General features: G+C 37.6%; 1 protein-coding gene across 2 annotated transcripts in view; it reads right to left on the reverse strand.

Annotated features, from left to right (window-relative positions):
- LOC134213609 (nitric oxide synthase) overlaps nucleotides 1-8568 on the reverse strand; it is a 398640-nt gene extending 390072 nt beyond the window's left edge. For both annotated transcript variants that reach the window (XM_062692837.1, XM_062692835.1), the window contains exon 1: nucleotides 7763-8568. The gene's annotated coding sequence lies outside the window, so the exon portion shown is untranslated. The remainder of the gene's footprint in view (nucleotides 1-7762) is intronic.
- Nucleotides 8569-19366: the final 10798 nt, after the last annotated feature.

Genomic DNA, 19366 nt, shown 5'->3' on the forward strand with positions numbered 1-19366 from the left:
TTGCTCTTCCTATAACGATGCAAACCAAAAATTTTACTATTCCTTCCTGCAACATCTTTGTGAAGGTTGTCCTGTTTGCCGCTGTAGTTTGAACCAATTTTATGATGAATTTATTAAGAATTAAAGCTTACGGAAAATGGTTGAAAATTACATCAGACCAAATTTTCACGGCTTCATTTGATATTTTGGATAGTAATAACTATTCACTCGGTCTAAAAACCAAAATATTAGCTCAGGTACCTTTTGTAATTTCGAAGAAAACTTGCGCATGGTTAACATACGGCTAATTAGTGTTTTAATCTCAATATAGCCAACTGTTCATTTTACCAGCTTTTCCTCTAATCGCCGATGAAGTGCAGAGCTCGTCTGAGGGATTCATTTACGCTTCGATATTGGGTTTTACCTTCGATTTTCAACTGTTCAATTCGCGATAGATAAGATCTATGTAGTAATACAAAATTAGACTTTCGCAAAATGCATCTGGTAACAAACATTTTAGTTGATTGATGATGATGATGATTATGATACTACAATCTATTGTAGCAAGACACCTGCCGATAGAAAATAACAAAACAAAACATAAATTTTAGTTGATTATACATAAAATAATAAAACATTCTACATTGCTTTTAAACGTTTCAAATATTTGTTTCAAAAATTGTTGTTTTTAAATAGCCGAGGTGAGAGCTTCATCTCCGATGCAGATCAAATAAAATTATGATGTGCTGTGGTTCAGCACAGGGTGAAATCTGGGTCTTTTTTAGGTCCATAATAATTCGGTTCAGTGGCGTAGCCATGGGGAGTTTATGGACAAAATGAAATTGGAATAACCTCCAGTTCATTACTGGTAATGTGTATCACTGAATCATCAGTCGTCGTGCCTGAGGGTTTAATGTGCTAACATTCATCGCCATTTTTTTGTTGACGATAAACAAACTACGCATTGGCTGTTATTAGTAATGGCAAACATCAATGTTTGCTTAGACTAAAATTTCATTTCAGTGTCGGGAAGCAGTTAATGTCAAAAAAATTATAGCATCCGCCATCCGGCGAGCGTGGAAAGCTGGATTGTCGCAAAACTCAACCCTTCATCCAAATCATGGTTTGCCCAGTGAAAAGCAATCGTTAGGACCCTCTATTATCGTTCTAAACACTACGCACTCTCGAGACAAGGTTCTTTCGCCTTCACTTTTAATCTTTTCAGAAATAGCGAAATAGAATCACGGAAACTGGCGAGTTCACACGATTGGCACCAAGACTCAATGCGCGGTTCTTCGCAGCACTTAAAAAGCGATAAGTATGGGGGAAATCAAAACACCGATTTTTATTCTCCAGTTTTACGTAGCACTAACAAGCTTTTGCGGGGGCATAATGGAAACATGATTACCTACTGGTTCGAGTTTATATTTCCTACTAGTTGTGTGGTACATTGCATGAGGTATATAACCGAAATTCGTTTTGCCTAAATTGACCTGATAGTATTTCTCTATAGTCAAACCAAAAAACGGTGAGAGTTGATAATACCAGCCCGAGAAATTATGCTACATGAGTAGAATTAGTGTAAAACGCATAAATGACCTACTTGTATTCCTAACAGCAATGATTAATGTGTTTCCTTCTGGATGGTGAATGTGATCCCTTCTTTAAAAATATACGATTGCCCGGACTAAGGCATCGGTAGATGTTTTTCGTTCTTTAGAAATAGATACAAATAGAAATATATACTGCTAGTAGTTTATATTTGCGATTGCTTAGGAAAATTAAATGGATATAAACAATATCAGTGTGATAGAATTGAGTCGGAGTAATTTAAAAATGATTCTTAAAAGAATGTGTAAATGAATTTCTGATTTCCAAAAGAATTTCTAAAGGAATATCAGAAAGCCTTAAGGAATTTCTAATCAAATTTCGGGAGGAATGTCCGAAAGAATTCCTGAAGTAATGTTCACAAGAATTCATGGGTAAAATTATGAAGAGTTCCAAGAATTTCTTTCTAGCGTTTCGGAAGGGATTTCTTAAGGAATTTCTGGAAGAATTTATTTGAGAAAATCCTAAAATAATTGCTGATGCAATGCATTGATCAAAAATTGAAGGAGTTCCTTATTCAACTTCGGAAGGAAGGAAAGAAGTTTTGGAAGGTTTTCTTGAAACATTTTCCGTAAGTATTCTTAAAGGAATTTCTGCACAGTTTCGCGTAGGAATTCAAAACTAATTTCCAATGAAATATACCAAAAGAATTACCGATGAATTTACCAAAGAAATTTCTAAAAGGATTCGTGAAGGAACGAGATTTCCAAATTAAATTTTGTAGGAATTTCTGACATTCTATAATTTCTGCAAGAATTTCTTAAAACATTCCTCCAAGAATTCGATCAGAATTTCTCGGGATTTCATTTGAAAATTCTCCGGAAATTGCTTCCGAGATAAATCCAGAAATTTCTTTGAATATTCCTCATAATATTACTTCGAAAATTCAAAATTCTTCTTTAAGGATTTTTTCAGAACGTACGAAATTTCTTTGCACCATATTCTAGGAATTTCTTTGCAATATATTTTAAGAACACAGCCAGTACTTTCTCAAGAAATCCCTTCCTCTAAAATCACTAGGAAGAAGTTCTTGAAATTACTTAGAAAATCTTCCGGAGAAATTTTTTCAACAAATTCCTGCATGAATTTTGGAAAGAATCTTACAGTTCTGGAGAAGATTAGAAAGGCATTCCGTGAGGTTTTACGGAAGAATCCCTGGAGGAATATCCAAATGAACTACAGGAGGAATTTTACAAATTACTCCTGGAGGATTTCCCGAAAGAATCTCTGGAGGATTTACTGGAGAAAATTTAGAAGAAATTACTGGAGGAATTTCCAAATGTATTTCAGGAAGAATCATACTTCTTAGGATATTCTCGAGAATTCCTTAAGAATTTACTTCAAGAGTTGCTTTGAAATTTTCTTCAGTAATCATTCAGGTGATACTTCATGAATTTATTCAAAAGTTCGAATTATATATTTTACGTGTTCCAATGATAAATTAGATAATTTTTTTTCCCTGCGTCAAAATTAAGAAAAAAATCCGAAGTATAAAATTATAATTTGAATCACTCAAATACCGCAAAGGTGAACTTCCATTCATACGATGGACCATCCTGACAAAAACATCGTAGCTGGGTATCATTTTCGCACAAAGGCGGCAAATTCACCTTCCCATATGTACCGCTGAAAAAGGATTTCGACCAACATTTTGCAAGACGGAAAAAAAAGATCAATACTTGTTGTTTGAGCTAATGCAGCAATTAATAGGTATATGACATGGTCATTGAATCCGGAAAGACGTGCCATCAAGTTCCTACTTCGAAGATTTTGGGATCACTGTTGCAAATTATATAGTAACACCGTTCGAATGTTTTGGTAACGCATCAAAAACAAAAGCTCCAAATGCAGTCTCTCCGATGTCAAGTTCCTCGTCGTCTGACTTCGCTGATATTTCCTAAGCAGGATCCTTTTTAACTTCCTTTACATTCCTCACACATCGGAGACGAGCCAGCCTCGGGCTGCAAGTCTCCTAAACAAAGACAAAAAAAAAATTTCTTGCACGTTGTATTTCTGTCTTCCTTATTACAACCATTTTTGTACCTTCTCTAGCCACAAATCTGAAACGACCCGGCAAAAAAAAGTTGAATCTTTTTGAAACGTTTCTGGCGAGGAATCTACCACCTTGCAGAATGTTAGTAACAGCATCCCTATCCCGTACCTCGTCATGATCAAAATTTCCATTCGTTTTGGTGCGCGCTACAAGCACAGGAAGGAAACGATGTGATTCAAACTCAATCAATCGCATGTGTGTTGTGGCGATTCTCAACAATTTCCTGAAGTCCTTGAGGCTGATAATGCCTTCATGATCCACTAACTCTTACTTTCGACTGCTCCAGGAATTTTGGTGAGCTAATTCCAATATATATATTATTAATTTAAGTACATTAAAAACTATATGAAAATAACGTAAAAAATACTAAATAACCAACAGAGCACCCGATTGAAGCGATTTGGATAGGAAGAGTGGAATCGCCAACTTCCTATTGTTAACATCTCGTGGATAAAGGGTGGGCTCTTCTCCCCATCTATTGGGTCAATCTGGGAAACGAGGGCTAAGTTATATTATTGTATGTACCGTCAACTGGGGGGAAGATGATCATTGAGGTGAAGATGATCACTTGATGTGTCAGTCAAAAGTGCCAATTTTTTTTATGAAATGGTAGTCAACAATATTCTCCGTTCAAGTAATGTTACCGCTAGGTAGAAATCCGAGTTTTTGGATTATAATCATGAAAATGTATTTTGTGGAAGAAAGAGAGAGATAGTCATAAATGACGCTATTTTCGTTTCAAATATTGACTTCGTAGACTTCTTTACGTAGTAAATTCAATATTCATACAAATAACCTAGTGTATTTTGATTACTAGGTCATAATTATTTTAGTAGAGCTGTCTTGATCAACTTCACCCCAAACCAGATTACTCAAAAAATGTGTGATAATTTAATTTATTTTAAAAAAAGCGAATGCATTTCAGAAAACAAAATTTGTTGATTATTGCAACGTATAGCAGTACATGTTTTGAAAATATTTGTTTCGATTTAAAATGTAAACAAACATTGTTATTGCATGCTTTGTCTTAAAAATGATCATCTTCCCCCCAGTTGACGGTACTAACTTTCTTCTGGAAGGAGATTCTTTATTCATCCCGTGGATTCGCATAAGTGTCTCTGCTTATGGAACCACCCCACCCATTTTTGGCCCTTCATACAGTAGTTTGATGAAATACAAACAATAATATGATCATGATCAAATCGTTTGTCAGATATGGCCAGTGCTATCGGCAGGTGCCTTGCTACAATAGATGGTAGTATTATCATCATCATCATCATCATCCTATGATAAATTAGATAAATTAACTTTAGAAATTAGGAAGAGATTTGTGGAAATGGGAATTTAGAAGAATTGGAAAACATATGAAAATTTCCTTCAAAATAATGCCCCGTAGGAATTGAAAAGAATTTCCTCAAAACATTTCTACAGGGTTTCTGATGAAAATTTTGATTTTTTTTTCCTGTTGGAACTTTTTGCCTAAATTTTGAAGAATACCCGTGAAAATCGAAGAGAATTTCCTGCCGAAATTCAAGGGGAATTCCATGTGAAACTAAACGATAATTTCTCGTGAAAGTTCAAGAGAATTTCTTTTTCAGGTAATTTTCTAAATTTAAGCTCTAAAAAAATCTTTGGAAATTCTGAAGAGAGAATTTTCCGTTGTCAAGAATCTGTAAAACCCGAGGAGAAATACAGAAAAATTGTCAGTGGAATTTTAGCATTTTTTTGGAAACTTCAATTGTTTTTTTTTTTCGAGCGAACGGTAATTAGTGAGGTCAGTGAGGTGCCGAAAGTGCCACCGCTACCGGTTAAAACTACAACGTACGCCGCAGCCGATGATTATTGGACTGGCACACTCTATAAGCAGATTGGATTAAGTAATAGAAAAGTGATTTCTAATAATTGATGCTAAAAACGTAAAGGGATAATACGGTAATACGATAGTATTAGAATAATCACAACAATTATATTCTAAATATTTTCATTTTTGAAATATCAAATGATTTTTCGATATATCGATAATTTTATTCCAATATATTGGTGATATCGATACTTTGATTCGATTATCGTATCGAATTTTGAAGTATCGGAACGTCCCTAACCCAGACACTGTTTCAGACATACCTTCGAAAATTCCTTCAGGAGTTTCATTGTGAATTTCTTCTCTCTCATCAAGGAATTTCTTCAAAAATCCTCCGCAAATTAATCTAGAAAAACCTTAAGAAATACTTGCGTCTTGAGAATTTCTTCAGAATTCCTTCCGAGATTTCTTCGATTTTTTTTCGGAAATTCCTTAACGAATTATTTTAAGAATTTCTTCGGGAATTTTAGAAATTCCATCGGAAATTGCTTTGGAAACTTGGTCGGAATTCCAACGAAAAAAATTTCGGAAATACCTACGGAAATTTCTTCTGGAAAATCTTCCGAAATTGCCTTAGGATAATTCCAACAGGAAATTCCTTCACGATTTTTTTTTGGAAATGGCTTTAGGAGTGTCTGCAGAAATTTATTTAGGAATTCCTTCGAAGTTTTTTTAGACATTTTTTCCAGCAGTCATTTCATGCATTTCTTAAATAAATTTTTACAGAATTCCGTAAGAAATCCTTCGCAAACTCTAGGAAGCAATTATGAGAGTTCTTACGAAATTTCTTCATCGAAGATTTTCGATTTTTTTTAATTTCTTCGGACATTCCTACGGAAATTTAATTAAAAATTCGCATTTCTATAGCAGCAAGTATGAGATACAAGACATAATTTCCACTTCAAGTCGAATAAACCGAGATCCAAATATCAAACATTCAGTGAAAATAAAAACTTTTTCTCGGAAGCCAATTAATAAATTTGAAAATCACATTGAGACTTTTTTCTGAACAACAAATAGTTCAGACATTTCTATAGATAGAAGCCAAATGAACATCCAATAGTCATTCTTCACTGTGAACTTCCATGCACATTTTCGCGTAACTAAAGCGTGGAAGTAGAAGGGTGTTCCCAGATGCTACCACAATCATTGCCAAGGCCTTAAATTGGGAGGATTTTATAACACCCAACAAAAAAGTAATGGAACGATGTCCTTTAATTTAAAATTCTACTTAGTAACAAACCAATCATCTGTCTAATAGTCAAAGCGAAGTCGATTTTTGGTATCTACTGAATAAAAAATAGTTCGATTGAAATGTTCAAAAGGTACTAATAATTTCCATTTGAAAAGTTATTTATACTCATTAGGAGGTGGCTATTTGATTACGGCTATATTCAACAATGCGTTTGAACATCTGAAATGTTTTGATTTTGAATTCAACTAAAGAAAAAAGATACAAAACGGTGTCCCATTCTGCCCAACAACAATATTTTGCCGACGCACTTGAGTATTATTTTAGAAACATTTTAGGATCTTGTATCAACATTTCACTTTCAATATTTAAAGTCGAGAACTTGCAACGCTATGAGAAGTACACGTTTGTTCCAGATACACAGGATTGGCAAAAAAGCATATATGTGACTGGTTGATATAGGCTATTATTTTTTCCCACAACCATTCCATACCGTCGTCAATTTTCTGTTTTCCTCCAATAATAACTTTGGTTTATGCTAGTTTAAGCTTAAGGAGAACAAAGAGGTATGGTTTTGAAAAATTTGAAAACTAGGAATTAAATCAACGCTCTCCTATTATTTCTTCTGCTTTCAAATGTATCACGCATTTTAGAACAATATATTTTAATTAAACAACATATTTATGCCTTTCTCGTAAACTATTTTTGTTGTATAACCGTAAGAACAATTGAGAAGTATTTATATTGAATACAAACTACGTGTATGTTGTTACAGTATCATGATTGAAATAGTAAAATAGAGAAGGAAGTGAATCGCAAACATGTTGAAAAAAGCTAAGAGTTCAAGCTTGAAAAAATCGAAACATTTGAAATATGTACTTTTAGATATCGTTAAGAATATATCAAAACCAACATTACGTTAACACAACTCATAACAGTGATCTAAGTTTAGCTAAAATCTTCTTTGATCAGCACTCAAAGCAAAGTTATCCACCCTCTTATAAATCATATCCACATTATGCTGCTATTCATGAACCCATTATTTAAAAATAAGTACAACGATACCAACCTTTTCAAGGTCCGCCGCTTCTTTGCTTTAGCACAAGTTTCCTCAGCAATGTGTCCCACAACAAAATTCTCCGAAAAACGCTGTCCGCAGGAATTACTGATCTCACCAGTATTTGCCAGAAACGAGCACATTCATTGCACCTAATTTTTCCACAAATTGTTCACATTTCTTCATTTCGGTCCAACAATGAGCTTCCCCACACTTGAAACAGAACCACAATGTATTCTTGTTACGCAAAATATCACCCCTGCGGTAAACAGAAAACCACTCTCGGCGAAGATTCCGATGACACCGCCGCCGTCGAAAGCACCAAAGTTAACTCATTAATTGTACTTTTGTCTTCTTTCAAGCATCCACTTTCATCTCCACAACTTGTTACGATTCAAAAGATTTTTTTTTCTGATTCGTGCTTCTACAGCAGCAAGCGTGTGACACGTGACATAATTTCCACTTCAAGTCGAATATTCACAAAATGTTGCACAATTCGAGAATTTTCACAAATATTTGTTCAATAAGTAATCTTCAATATATGCACCAAAATCCAGAATTAATTCACTTTATTATTATATTTAGCCAAGATTTTTTTGGGTTGCTGAACTTTCCATTCGAACACTTTAAGAACAATTTTTAAATCCCACAAACACTTAGCATCAAAAATTATTCCATCTGCTTCTCAAAAATGCTAACACCTCAAGAAGAAACATTCACCAAAAAATGCAACTTCTGTTCTAAGTCAGAAAGCTACTAACAGCTAGGGAGCACTTTTACCACGATTTCTTCTTCCAGGTCACGATGTGAACGGTACCGCTTGCACAAGGCTACTGGCTGAATTAACCAAAGATTGGAGTATTTTAGTCAATTCTTGTGTGCTGCCCGCTGCCGCCAGCCACCCAAGCCCCCCACAGCTGTTACCACGTGAGGTACATTCACTTCTGCTCGGGTTCGCTCGAAACCACCCCAAAGCTTCCTCGGGGGAAGCAGTGCTGCAAAAGAACACACGCATCGCACATCGGCCATAGCGTAGCTACCGCATCGCAGCAGGAGCAACAGTTCAGTGCTGGTAGTCTGAGGGTCTGCGGTATGTATTTTGAATGGGTTGATCCGGGAAAGATCAATGCGACCGGAAAAGTCGTGGAAGCAAAACGCCTGTTAGATCGCAATACTTTGGGTGCAATGCACCATGCGTCCTCTTTTCTTTGAGCAGAGCGTGGATGTACATTTTGATCTTCACATGTTAGGGCAAAGGATCCGATAGTCGTGGGTTTTCGTATAGTTGCGGTAGTGTTATTTTAACAAAATCTAGGTATTTAACGCAGTAACCCATATTGTCTATCAATTTGTTGACCTGTCATTACTCGAAATAAAAGAAAACTGATAATAAAATCCCTCCAAATCGGTAAAGTATCACTTAATTACCATATCTTTTTCTCGGCTTTGCACCAATAGTTACGGTAGTGTTCCAATAGTTGCGAGTTCCATAAGAAAACAATGGGATTCGTAACTATAGGAACACAAATTAAAAAATACCGCAACTAATGGAACACTGCACCAATAATTGGAGGTATCATTTTAGGTGACACTAATGGTTTTTGCAGCGTTTGGAATATTTTCGTTTAAAAAATAATTGATGAGCTGTTGGATAAGTACTTAAGGTTAGCGACATGAAATATAGATGTGGTTATAGCGAAGAAATAGTGGAGGAACGTGCTTAGTTCCTCCACTATTGGGTATTTTACCCTACTGCTTGGTGTATAAATAGGAATAACGAATAGGCGTTTTGCCCACGGGTTGGAGCCTAACATATCATAAACCGACATCGATTTTGACAGCATTCAGTTTTGACAACATTCGATGTTTGCAATACAGTAATATCCCGATTTTATCACCCCCTTGGTGAATTTTGGGTGATAAAATAGGGAATGTGACAAAATCGAAAAAAAAAAAATTTCAATTTTTTAATTCATTTTAAAAATTTGAATAAGTTTATGCTTTGGAAAGGTAAAATACGTGAACGGGACCCGTTATTTCTTGTCTAAAAGTTTAAAAAAATCCTTGGCAGGTACTCATAAATGAACTATAATAAACCACAGGTGGTGAAAGTTATTTCATGAAAATCATGGCTTTTTCGGATTTTTTGCAAAAATAAAAAGAAAGACTAAAATTTTCAAAAATTTTTGGGTTGACAAAAACAGCAGAAATCATGAATGGGATAGACCAGTAAAAACAATTCGATTTTGGTAGCAAATCGATACAGAAAATTATTTGTGGAAAGTCTTCACTTGTCATAAGGCAAGTTGGTACTATCCCATTTAATTCCATTGTAATTCAATGATAAAATCGGACGTGTTGTCAAAATCAAACGAGATCTGTCTGCTGAATTTGGCACCGAAAACCGAATGCCACATACCCTTACAAAGCATCAGCAGAATGAAATTTCCCCATGCCTGTGCTACCAACAGCAACCCAACCACCTCTTGCGCCCATCGAGTGCACTTGGCTCCTGTTGCTCCACCACCATCATCGTGACTGTCGGTTCGGCTCCGACTCGGCCTGGGTGTCGAAGAGTTACCATTTGTTTTGGATACTCACCTGCTCCCGAGCGGGGAAATTCTCCACGGGTTTGCGGCGTTTGCTTTGGTGAGGTGATTCACAACAAACCGACTGAAAGATAGCGCGCGCGGTCCGAATGCGAGCGTGAGAATTTCGACGGTGCCCAGTCAGTCGGGCACGTGTCGCAATTGTGGGTGTCTCGGATGGTTTATTGATGTGTATAACAGTTAATGTGAGTGAGTGGACTCAAGCATTTAGTTACAATCGATGCAGCTAATGACTTTCCCCGAAGCCCTTTCGTATCTAAGTGCATATAATATAAATAAACAACAGGATGAAGCCTTCAGAAGGCAGCCGCAACACGAACAACTCTTCCATTTTTCTACAATATGACACGTTCTTAATGTATGGCTAGCTTTGCATGAATCAACGTATTTGGCTTTGTTTTGAACATCTTTGGTCTAATAATACCTATTTCTTCCCAGAGCCACACATTTTATAACTGTCAAATTCATGGAAAGGGGAACTCCTTAGCCGTGCGATAAGACGCGCGGCTACAAAGCAAGACCATGCTGAGGGTGGCTGGGTTCGATTCCCGGTGCCGGTCTAGGCAATTTTCGGATTGGAAATTGTCTCGACTTCTCTGGGCATAAAATTATCATCATGTTAGATATCTTCTTCTTCTTCTTATTGGCATTACATCCCCACACTGGGACAGAGCCGCCTCGCAGCTTAGTGTTCGTTAAGCACTTCCACAGTTATTAACTGCGAGGTTTCTAAGCCAGGTTACCATTTGTGCATTCGTATATCATGAGGCTGGCACGATGATACTTTTATGCCCAGGGAAGTCGAGACAATTTCCAATCCGAAAATTGTCTAGACCGGCACCGGGAATCGAACCCAGCCACCCTCAGCATGGTCTTGCTTTGTAGCCGTGCGTCTTACCGCACGGCTAAGGAGCCTCATGATATACGAATGCAAAAATGGTAACTTGGTTTAGAAACCTCGCATTTAATAACTGTAGAAGTGCTTAATGATTACTAAGCAGCGAGGCGGCTCTGTCCCAGTGTGGGGATGTAATGCCAATAAGTTATGGAACTGGAAGGGTATGTATTCTGAAAAACGGTAAAATAATCTTCCAAGGCCAATTTAAATATCTAACTGCTATGATGTTGATGAAATAATATTTTTTTAAAGTTGATGAAGTGATCGACTACCGTTTTGTACAAAATAAAACTGAAGAAAATTCTGTTTCAAATTGGTGCAAATTTTCTAACCAAACTGTTCGAATTTTTGAAACATCAACGACTATTGAAGAAGTCATTTTTAACGTTTCAGTTTCTTTTTCTAACTCTCATACAACTCCACTATGGGGAAGGAGGGTAATATGCCCTAGCTAAAGCAAAGACTGCTTAGATGTCTTAACTGTAACGATTTCCATGGGTATACGCAAAAGATATTTTAGTTACTAGATAAAGATTGTCGCTGCCGTCGCTGTCCGGAACATCTTTTGCTGGCGACGATAGGGGAGCTAAATGTCAAAGAAGGAAAATCCATACGATTTGACAGGTATGTACCACACATGTTTCGGACAGCAGAACAAAGGGAACCGAAGCGACAATCTTTATCTAGTCCTAACTAAAATATCTTTTGTTTTTCTCGTTCGTTCGCTGAATACGTTTTCGCTTCGTCGCGATGGCGTTATTTTCTTCTCCCGGACCCGTCATGAGAGACTCGGTGGCCGATTCGGTCGCGGGAAAAGTGCCTAAGCGCACTGCTCTTGGAGGCGCGGGTAGCCCCTCCAAGCATCTTTTGTAGAGCGTTCTCGCCGTTGCCGCTTGATGACGCCGGCAATCCGCCGAAAAAGAGTAATAAGTAGCAATCGCAGCTGCCGCAGTGCTGTGCAGTGGATAGAGAAGTGCCCGCCTGTTTTCGTTAAGGGCGATCCACCGGATTTGCGGTTGAAAATCCGCCAGCTGGAGGAACTTCCGAAGGAATTCCTGGAGGAACTTCCGAAGGAATTCCTGGAGGAACTTCCGCAGGAAATCCTGGAGGAACTTTCGCAGGAAGTCCTGGAGGAACTTCCGCAGGAATTCCTGGAGGATCTTGCGCAGGAAGCCCTGGAGGAACTTCCAAGGAAATTCCTGGAGGAACTTCCGAAGGAATTCCTAGAGGAACTTGCGAAGGAATTCCTGGAGGAACTTCCTAAGGAATTCTTGAAGAACTCCCGAAGGAATTCCTGGAGGAACTTCCGAAGGAATTCATCGAGGAACTCCCGAAGGAATTCCTGGAGGAACTTCCGAAGGAATTCCTGGAGGAACTTCCGAAGGAATTCCTGGAGGAACTTCCGAAGGAATTCCTGGAGGAACTTCCGAAGGAATTCCTGGAGGAACTTCCGAAGGAATTCCTGGAGGAACTTCCTAAGGAATTCCTGGAGGAACTTCCGAAGGAATTTCTAGGGAAACTTCTAGAGGGATTCCTGGAGGAACTTCTGGAGGAATTCCTGGAGGAACTTCTGGAGGAATTCCGGAACGAATTTTCGGAGAAATTCCTGAAGAACTTCCGGAGGAATTTCTGAAGAAATTCCTTGGGGAATTTCCGCAGGATTTTCTGAAGAAACGTCCGCAGCAATTTCTGGAAGACCTTCAGGAGAAATTTCTGTGGGAACTTCTGCAGGAATTTCGAAGGAGCTTCCGCACAAATTCATGGAGGAATTCCTGAGGAACTCCTAGAGGAACTTCTAGAGGGATTCCTGGAGGAACTTCTGGCGGACTACCTGGAAGAACTTCCGGAGGAATTTCTGCTGGAACTTCCAGAGGAATATCTAGAGGAACTTTCAGAACAATTTCAAGAGAAACTTCTGGAGGAATTCCTGGAGGATCTTCAGAAGGAATTACTTAAGGAACTTCCGGAGGAACTTCTGAAGGAATTCCTGGACAAACTTCCACAAGAATGTCTGAAGAAACTTCCGCAGGAATTTTTGGAGGAGCTTCCGCAGGAATTTCTGGAGGAGCTTCCGCAGAAATTTCTGGAGGAGCTTCCGTAGGAATTTCTGGAGGAGCTTCCGCTGGAATTTCTGGAGAAACTTCTGCAGGAATTTCTAGGAGAATTTCTAGATGGCTTCCTTTGGATGCTTGTATTTCAAAATCATGGAGGTTGATATGTCTCAAGATGGGCTTCAGTGCTGATCGAAATTTATCCACTTTCTTGAAGGAATTGGGTTTTTGGGAACACTTCCGGACTCGGCCAAAGTATTCAAAACGTCTGAAATTCTCATCTAGTGAGCTTACCTTTAAAAATCATGGAGTTTGATATGTCGCAAGATGGGTTTCGGTGCTAATCGAAATTTGTCCGCTTCCCTGAGGGAACCAGGCTCCCGGGAACACTTCCGGACGTGGCCAATGTGTCCAAAACCTCTCAAAAAATCATGTATTGTGCTTGTCTTTCAAAATAATGAAGTATGGTATGTCGCAAGACTGGTTTTTACACCACTTGAAAAGAGTCCACTACCCTGGGGAATCAGGTTCCCGGAACATCCGGAACCATGTACTGGTAATCCAATTGTATCAATACTAACTTCTTAAGCTGGTCAATGATGATTGACCACGTTTGCATCAACATTCCGGGCACTTTCGTTCATTTATCAATTGTTTAAAAAAATTACCCGCTTCCGACTGCACCTGACCCAGGACCCCCCTTTAAAAAATCCGGCCGGATTGGCACTATGGTCAAATCAAGTAGTGTATCAAAAGATAGACATGATGGCGCTCCTTTCCTGAAAATTTCATGGCAATCGGACGAAAAATGAGCCCACACGGGTTATTTCAATTTTGATTCCTAAGTCTGACCGAAACGGGTTAAGTAAAAACTATTTTTCTTTCAGCTAGGATTATTCATCAGCAAAAAAAACAAAAGTAGCATGAAAAAATAAGTGTACCTAGGAAAACTTTCCTGATCAGTTCTGAAAAAAACATGCCTTGTGAGTGTTACCTGCGTATTCTCAAATTGATTCTGGTTGACATTGGTGATCGATTATCTATTTTGACTTCTATTTCTATCTGCCCTCCATTGGGTCCGTTTACTCGAGCAAAGCTTGAGAGCAAATCGATAACTAATTTTGTTGTTGCGAAATCGCCTAATTTTGATAACTCAGGTTGATATCCTTTTGGTCGTTTTAACGGTTAAAGGATCACAATCTACAGCAAAAAAATCTTCGATTTGATATCAATATCAAAATATGTTTTCTATATGCTCTCATTATGTTTTCAGACTTTGCTCGTGTACCGATCCGGTAACATTTCGGTTTTTTATTCCACCGGGTTGTTCTGCAACATAAAAAAGCAAAACACTTTGAAATTGTTTTTAATCATTCGTGCATATAGGAAATCATCTTACCTGCAGGATTCCTTCGTTCCGGATACATTCTGGTTCCGCACAAAAATCGAGTGTAGTTAAACGAGCATATTTGAGATGCCTACATGACGTACAGTCATTCCCAATACTTTCTGCCACCACAAACTATTTTTTTTTCTTCCGAAGAACGTCACTCACAACGAAATGCAATAAATTGAAATGAAAACCTCAGGCAATAACCTGCCTGAGATGACAGTTCTGATTCGGTTATGTAATGTTACATATAATTAGCGCAATATTATCACATTTCAATGTAATATTTTGTTTGTTTCTGAACTTTAACGCAGTGCAGTTTTTCGAATGTAATAAATGCATAAGAAAAGAGGTCATTTTATGCTTGTTAAACGCAGACATAAAAATATTTCTAACAATTAGATTTTACGTTGACCGATGTACAAATCCATCGATCCGACGTAAAAATACGTAAAATCTTTTTGCTGTGAGTAACTAAAATATCTTTTGTATACGCATTGCAAGAAAAATTTGGAATCATGGGAAATTCAAAGCGCCCCAAATGAATATTTTCCTAGAAAATGATGAAAGGCAACTGATGTTAAATTTGCAATATTTTGTTTATATGTATTTATATTCATGACATGTCTATATCTAAACCTATCAGAAAAGAACAGGATTAGTGGAAATATTTTAAATAGTTGAAGCTTTAACTTCAGATAATGAAGAATTTAATAATAAAAAGTATATTAATAAATTAATAAAACCGCAAGTTTTTCCTCAGACGTTTTCTGTAAAAGCTCTATATTTAACTGTTTTTCCAATAAAATTGCCTCACAAAAATCAAACTTGGGCACCGAATTACAAGAGAAGAGAAAGTGAAACACTATATGCTCCAGCCTTTATCATTCTGTGAGTTTTAGGACTCAGCGGGGTCGTAGAGCTTACCTTAGCCACTATGAGTTGTTGGGCTTGCCTAGGATGTGGTAGAGTTTATTTATGAGCTCTGTTACGCTTACAAGCTGCTTATGTTCGCAAGTATGATCTACCAAAGCGACCGTGTGCCGCTCAAAGTACACTAGCCACCTAGTGTTGAATATGGCTCTAAACAGACCTAAACGATAGCACACCGGCCTCGACGAGACAGTAAGTTTGTGCATGTCCAACTAACCGCTAGCAAAACAATTACACAACTGTGATAAAATTGATCTCAACATTGTGGTAAAATACGGTCCCTGTTATAAATTTCAGGTTAGTCAACATCTCGGTAGGTTACTGCTAATATTCCAATGTTTATGTTGCTTCACGACATTCAAATAATTAGACTTATGACAGTTGATAAGAAAATTATTTTGAGCTTTTTAGTGGAATGTTTTCACCTGTCATAAGACGAGTTTATACAATCCCATTGAATTCCACCACTTAATTGTATCTTGACAGATACGTATTTCGACCTCAAAAGTAAGGCCGTCTTCAGTGTCTCGTACTTGACTCGACTTGTTAAAGTGTAAGTCGAGTCAAGTACGAGACACTGAAGACGGCCTTACTTTTGAGGTCGAAATACGTATCTGTCAAGATACAATTAAGTGGTGGAATTCAATGGGATTGTATAAACTCGTCTTATGACAGGTGTTATGACAGTTGTTTTTCTATGTTTGAACTCCATCCAACGCACACTATGTATGATTTGCTCTATCCGGGGATTTCCCTCTGCACGTTATTTCCGCGAAGCTATTTTTTCTTTTTCACCGTAATATGCTATCAGATGTCATCTTAAAGTTGTAGAAATATCAATCATATTGGTTTACAATTAAAAAAAGTGGTGACATTTTGTTTCCGGAAAACTCATGAAACAAAACGCCTTTTAGCTGACTGCTTTTAGGGAACAACGCATCACGCGTCGGCGAGTCAGTATTCTGGTATGGACAGTGCGTGGAGACGCGTAGTACATTGTAGGTTTGTCCCATTTGGGCGTTCTGTCTCGCCAAAATATTAGTTGTTTCATAAAATTGTGGAAAATTTCGGTTTTTCTTCCCTTGTATCTATTATCTTTCACCTGACCTACATAATATTAGGTCTATTTTTGTTACGGGCATCCCAAACACGGTAAATATGAGGGAATATCCAAAAGGCGTTTCGCCTCGTGGTTGGCGTATTGGAGCCGCTTCCCCTAAAGATGCCCTTTCGGCTTGCACCAAGTGGGCCTAGGTTAATGGCATCACTGTGTAGTGTGGGTTCGATTTTTGACCCTAATATCGAATCTGACCATTTTGTTATGGCCAATGGGAAGGCGAGGAGACTTGGTTCCTTGGTAGACTTGTTTACCGAGAACCAAAGTATGTGGTTTTGTTCTAGCGTATGATCGTTATGTAGTGACTTATTTTTTGGACTGATAACCGTACTAATGCAGTTGTTATCGTGCGCTCACCACCGTCGAATGTATCAGATCCATCAGTGGCGCTGCTCGTTGAAGCTAATTTAGAAATGAGTGGACGGACAATTTGCAATACCGTCAAGTTCAAATTCCTTTCGGGATTACCAAGACCATCATGGGTCAAGTTTGCCAAATTTCTCAAGCAGTTAAATGCCAACTTAGCTGAAATGGAAACTGTTTACAAAATGGGAGCAGGCCGAAGCTTAAACATCAAGCTCAAATCTGAAATACCAATGCGGGATGCTTTGCGACAGAATGCTGATTACGTTAATTTCCAGCTAGCAGCCCAAGTAGAACTGGGCAACATGGTGACAAAAGTTTTTGATTCAAGAAAAGATACAGAAGAGCAACGTTTGAATGAAATTGACGAAGCAGCAGAACAGCTAGGTTTGGAGAACTTCAGAAAGAATATTTTAAAACATTCAGTATAGTCGACTGCGTTGATACGTTGGACAGGGGTTGGACAGAATAATCGGGACAGGCAATTTAAAAAAAATATCAACCGTCTTCTTAGGTTCTGTCAGGGTTCGACGGGAAAACGCATCTACATTTAGAAAATATTTAGGAGATTTTCCTGATTGTACCGGATTGTTTGTGGGCATGTTAAAATACTATTTTTTAGTCGGGTTTCACTTTTTTTTTTTGGCAGAAACTAGAGTTTTATCTGAGTTGATTGATATATTGATGTCACAGATCTGTCGACATACACCCAGTTCTTTTTTTACACAGGTGGCTTTTAGTCGATTACAAGCTTTAGCGTTAATGAAACTATGAGTCCATGAAAAAATCCACGAAAAAAAAAATCAGATGGAATTTAAAAAGTTGTGAAAGGTCAGGTTAACCGGGAAACTAAAGAATACCAACCGTGTAAAAAAAATATTGGGTTTATGAGATATGGCCGTTTCTGTGAAATCCGTGAAACCGGTTCTGAGCAAAGTGGCCATACTTTCTCAAATATAGCAATATGGTTGGGTATCAAACTTCATAGTTTTCAAAGGCCATAACAATGCATTTTTAGTTAAGGGGAAAATGATCTTTTGAATTCTTCCGAAATTCTATAGAAGATTCTACTGAAAGGAGTTTTTGTGGAAATTCTAAAGAATTTGTCATGAATATTCAAAAAATTTTCCTTGGAAATTGAAAATTATTTCCCTTGCAAATTCAGAAGTATTTTCTTTGGAAATTCAGAATCCATTGTCATTGCAAGGGTTGTATGACATTCGCCAGAAAGTCATTTGCTAGAATCTATTTTCCAGAATGGACCATTCCTCAGAAAGCCGTTTTCCAGAATGCACCATTCCCCAGAATTGGTCATCTCTTATTTGCCATGCACGAGTTTGCCCAGTATGAACAATAATTCATAACACCATGAACTTTTGACATAGCTGTGAACAACGACAAAGGGGAGGGTCATTTAGCATAAGGGACATTTTTTTTATAATGGCGTTACCGACTGGATTTGATTTCGACAAATTTTGGCTTTCTCAGTCTGTTGAATTAAGAACGATTATTTATATACGTTCCCGACGTTTCGGCCGATTGGTTTTGGCCTTTCTCAAGGGTCGTAAGGTCTATCGTCTATCGTTAGATAATCGTTAGATTATCGTTTCTCCACTTCAGTTGCTCGGAGAGTTTTGCAACCATGCTTGCAATTTCGTAGTAATTATGTTTTAATCTAAAATATTTTCACTGATACGACTGTTACAACTGCAACGTCTATTTTAAAAAGGAATAATTCGTGATAGTGCTAAAAATAGAATCTCTCCATTGAATCAATTTATCACTTATTCAGGGTTTGTTTCATTTTGTAAATGCTAAGAATATTTTTTGTCAAATCGCTTTGTGCGAGAAGATTAAAATAATTAAATTTGTTGTGTGAATTCCAATCTGCAAATTATAAAAAAAAATTCGGGCATAATGGAGTTAAATCAAATACAGTGAATTCTCTCTAACTCAAAGTTCTGAAACTCGATATTTTCTCTTACTAGATGAAATTGAAAGACCCTTTAATTTTTCATACTGCGTTACCTTTGTATGTCAATATCTCTTTTACTCGATATTCTCTAAGTCGAAGTTAATTCCCAAAGCATTTTCACCTCGCTAACTCAATGTTGTCAATATCAGTTCATATGCAGAATATATACTATGTCGGGCCATTTGGCCGAATGCCGGTTGATCAAATGCCGTTTGGACAAAAAGTTAAAACAAAACTTATATTGTGAGAATAAGTAGTTGGAATTACATGAAGCGTGCAG

Source organism: Armigeres subalbatus, chromosome 2, assembly GCF_024139115.2.
Source record: "Armigeres subalbatus isolate Guangzhou_Male chromosome 2, GZ_Asu_2, whole genome shotgun sequence".
Lineage (NCBI taxonomy): Eukaryota > Metazoa > Arthropoda > Insecta > Diptera > Culicidae > Armigeres > Armigeres subalbatus.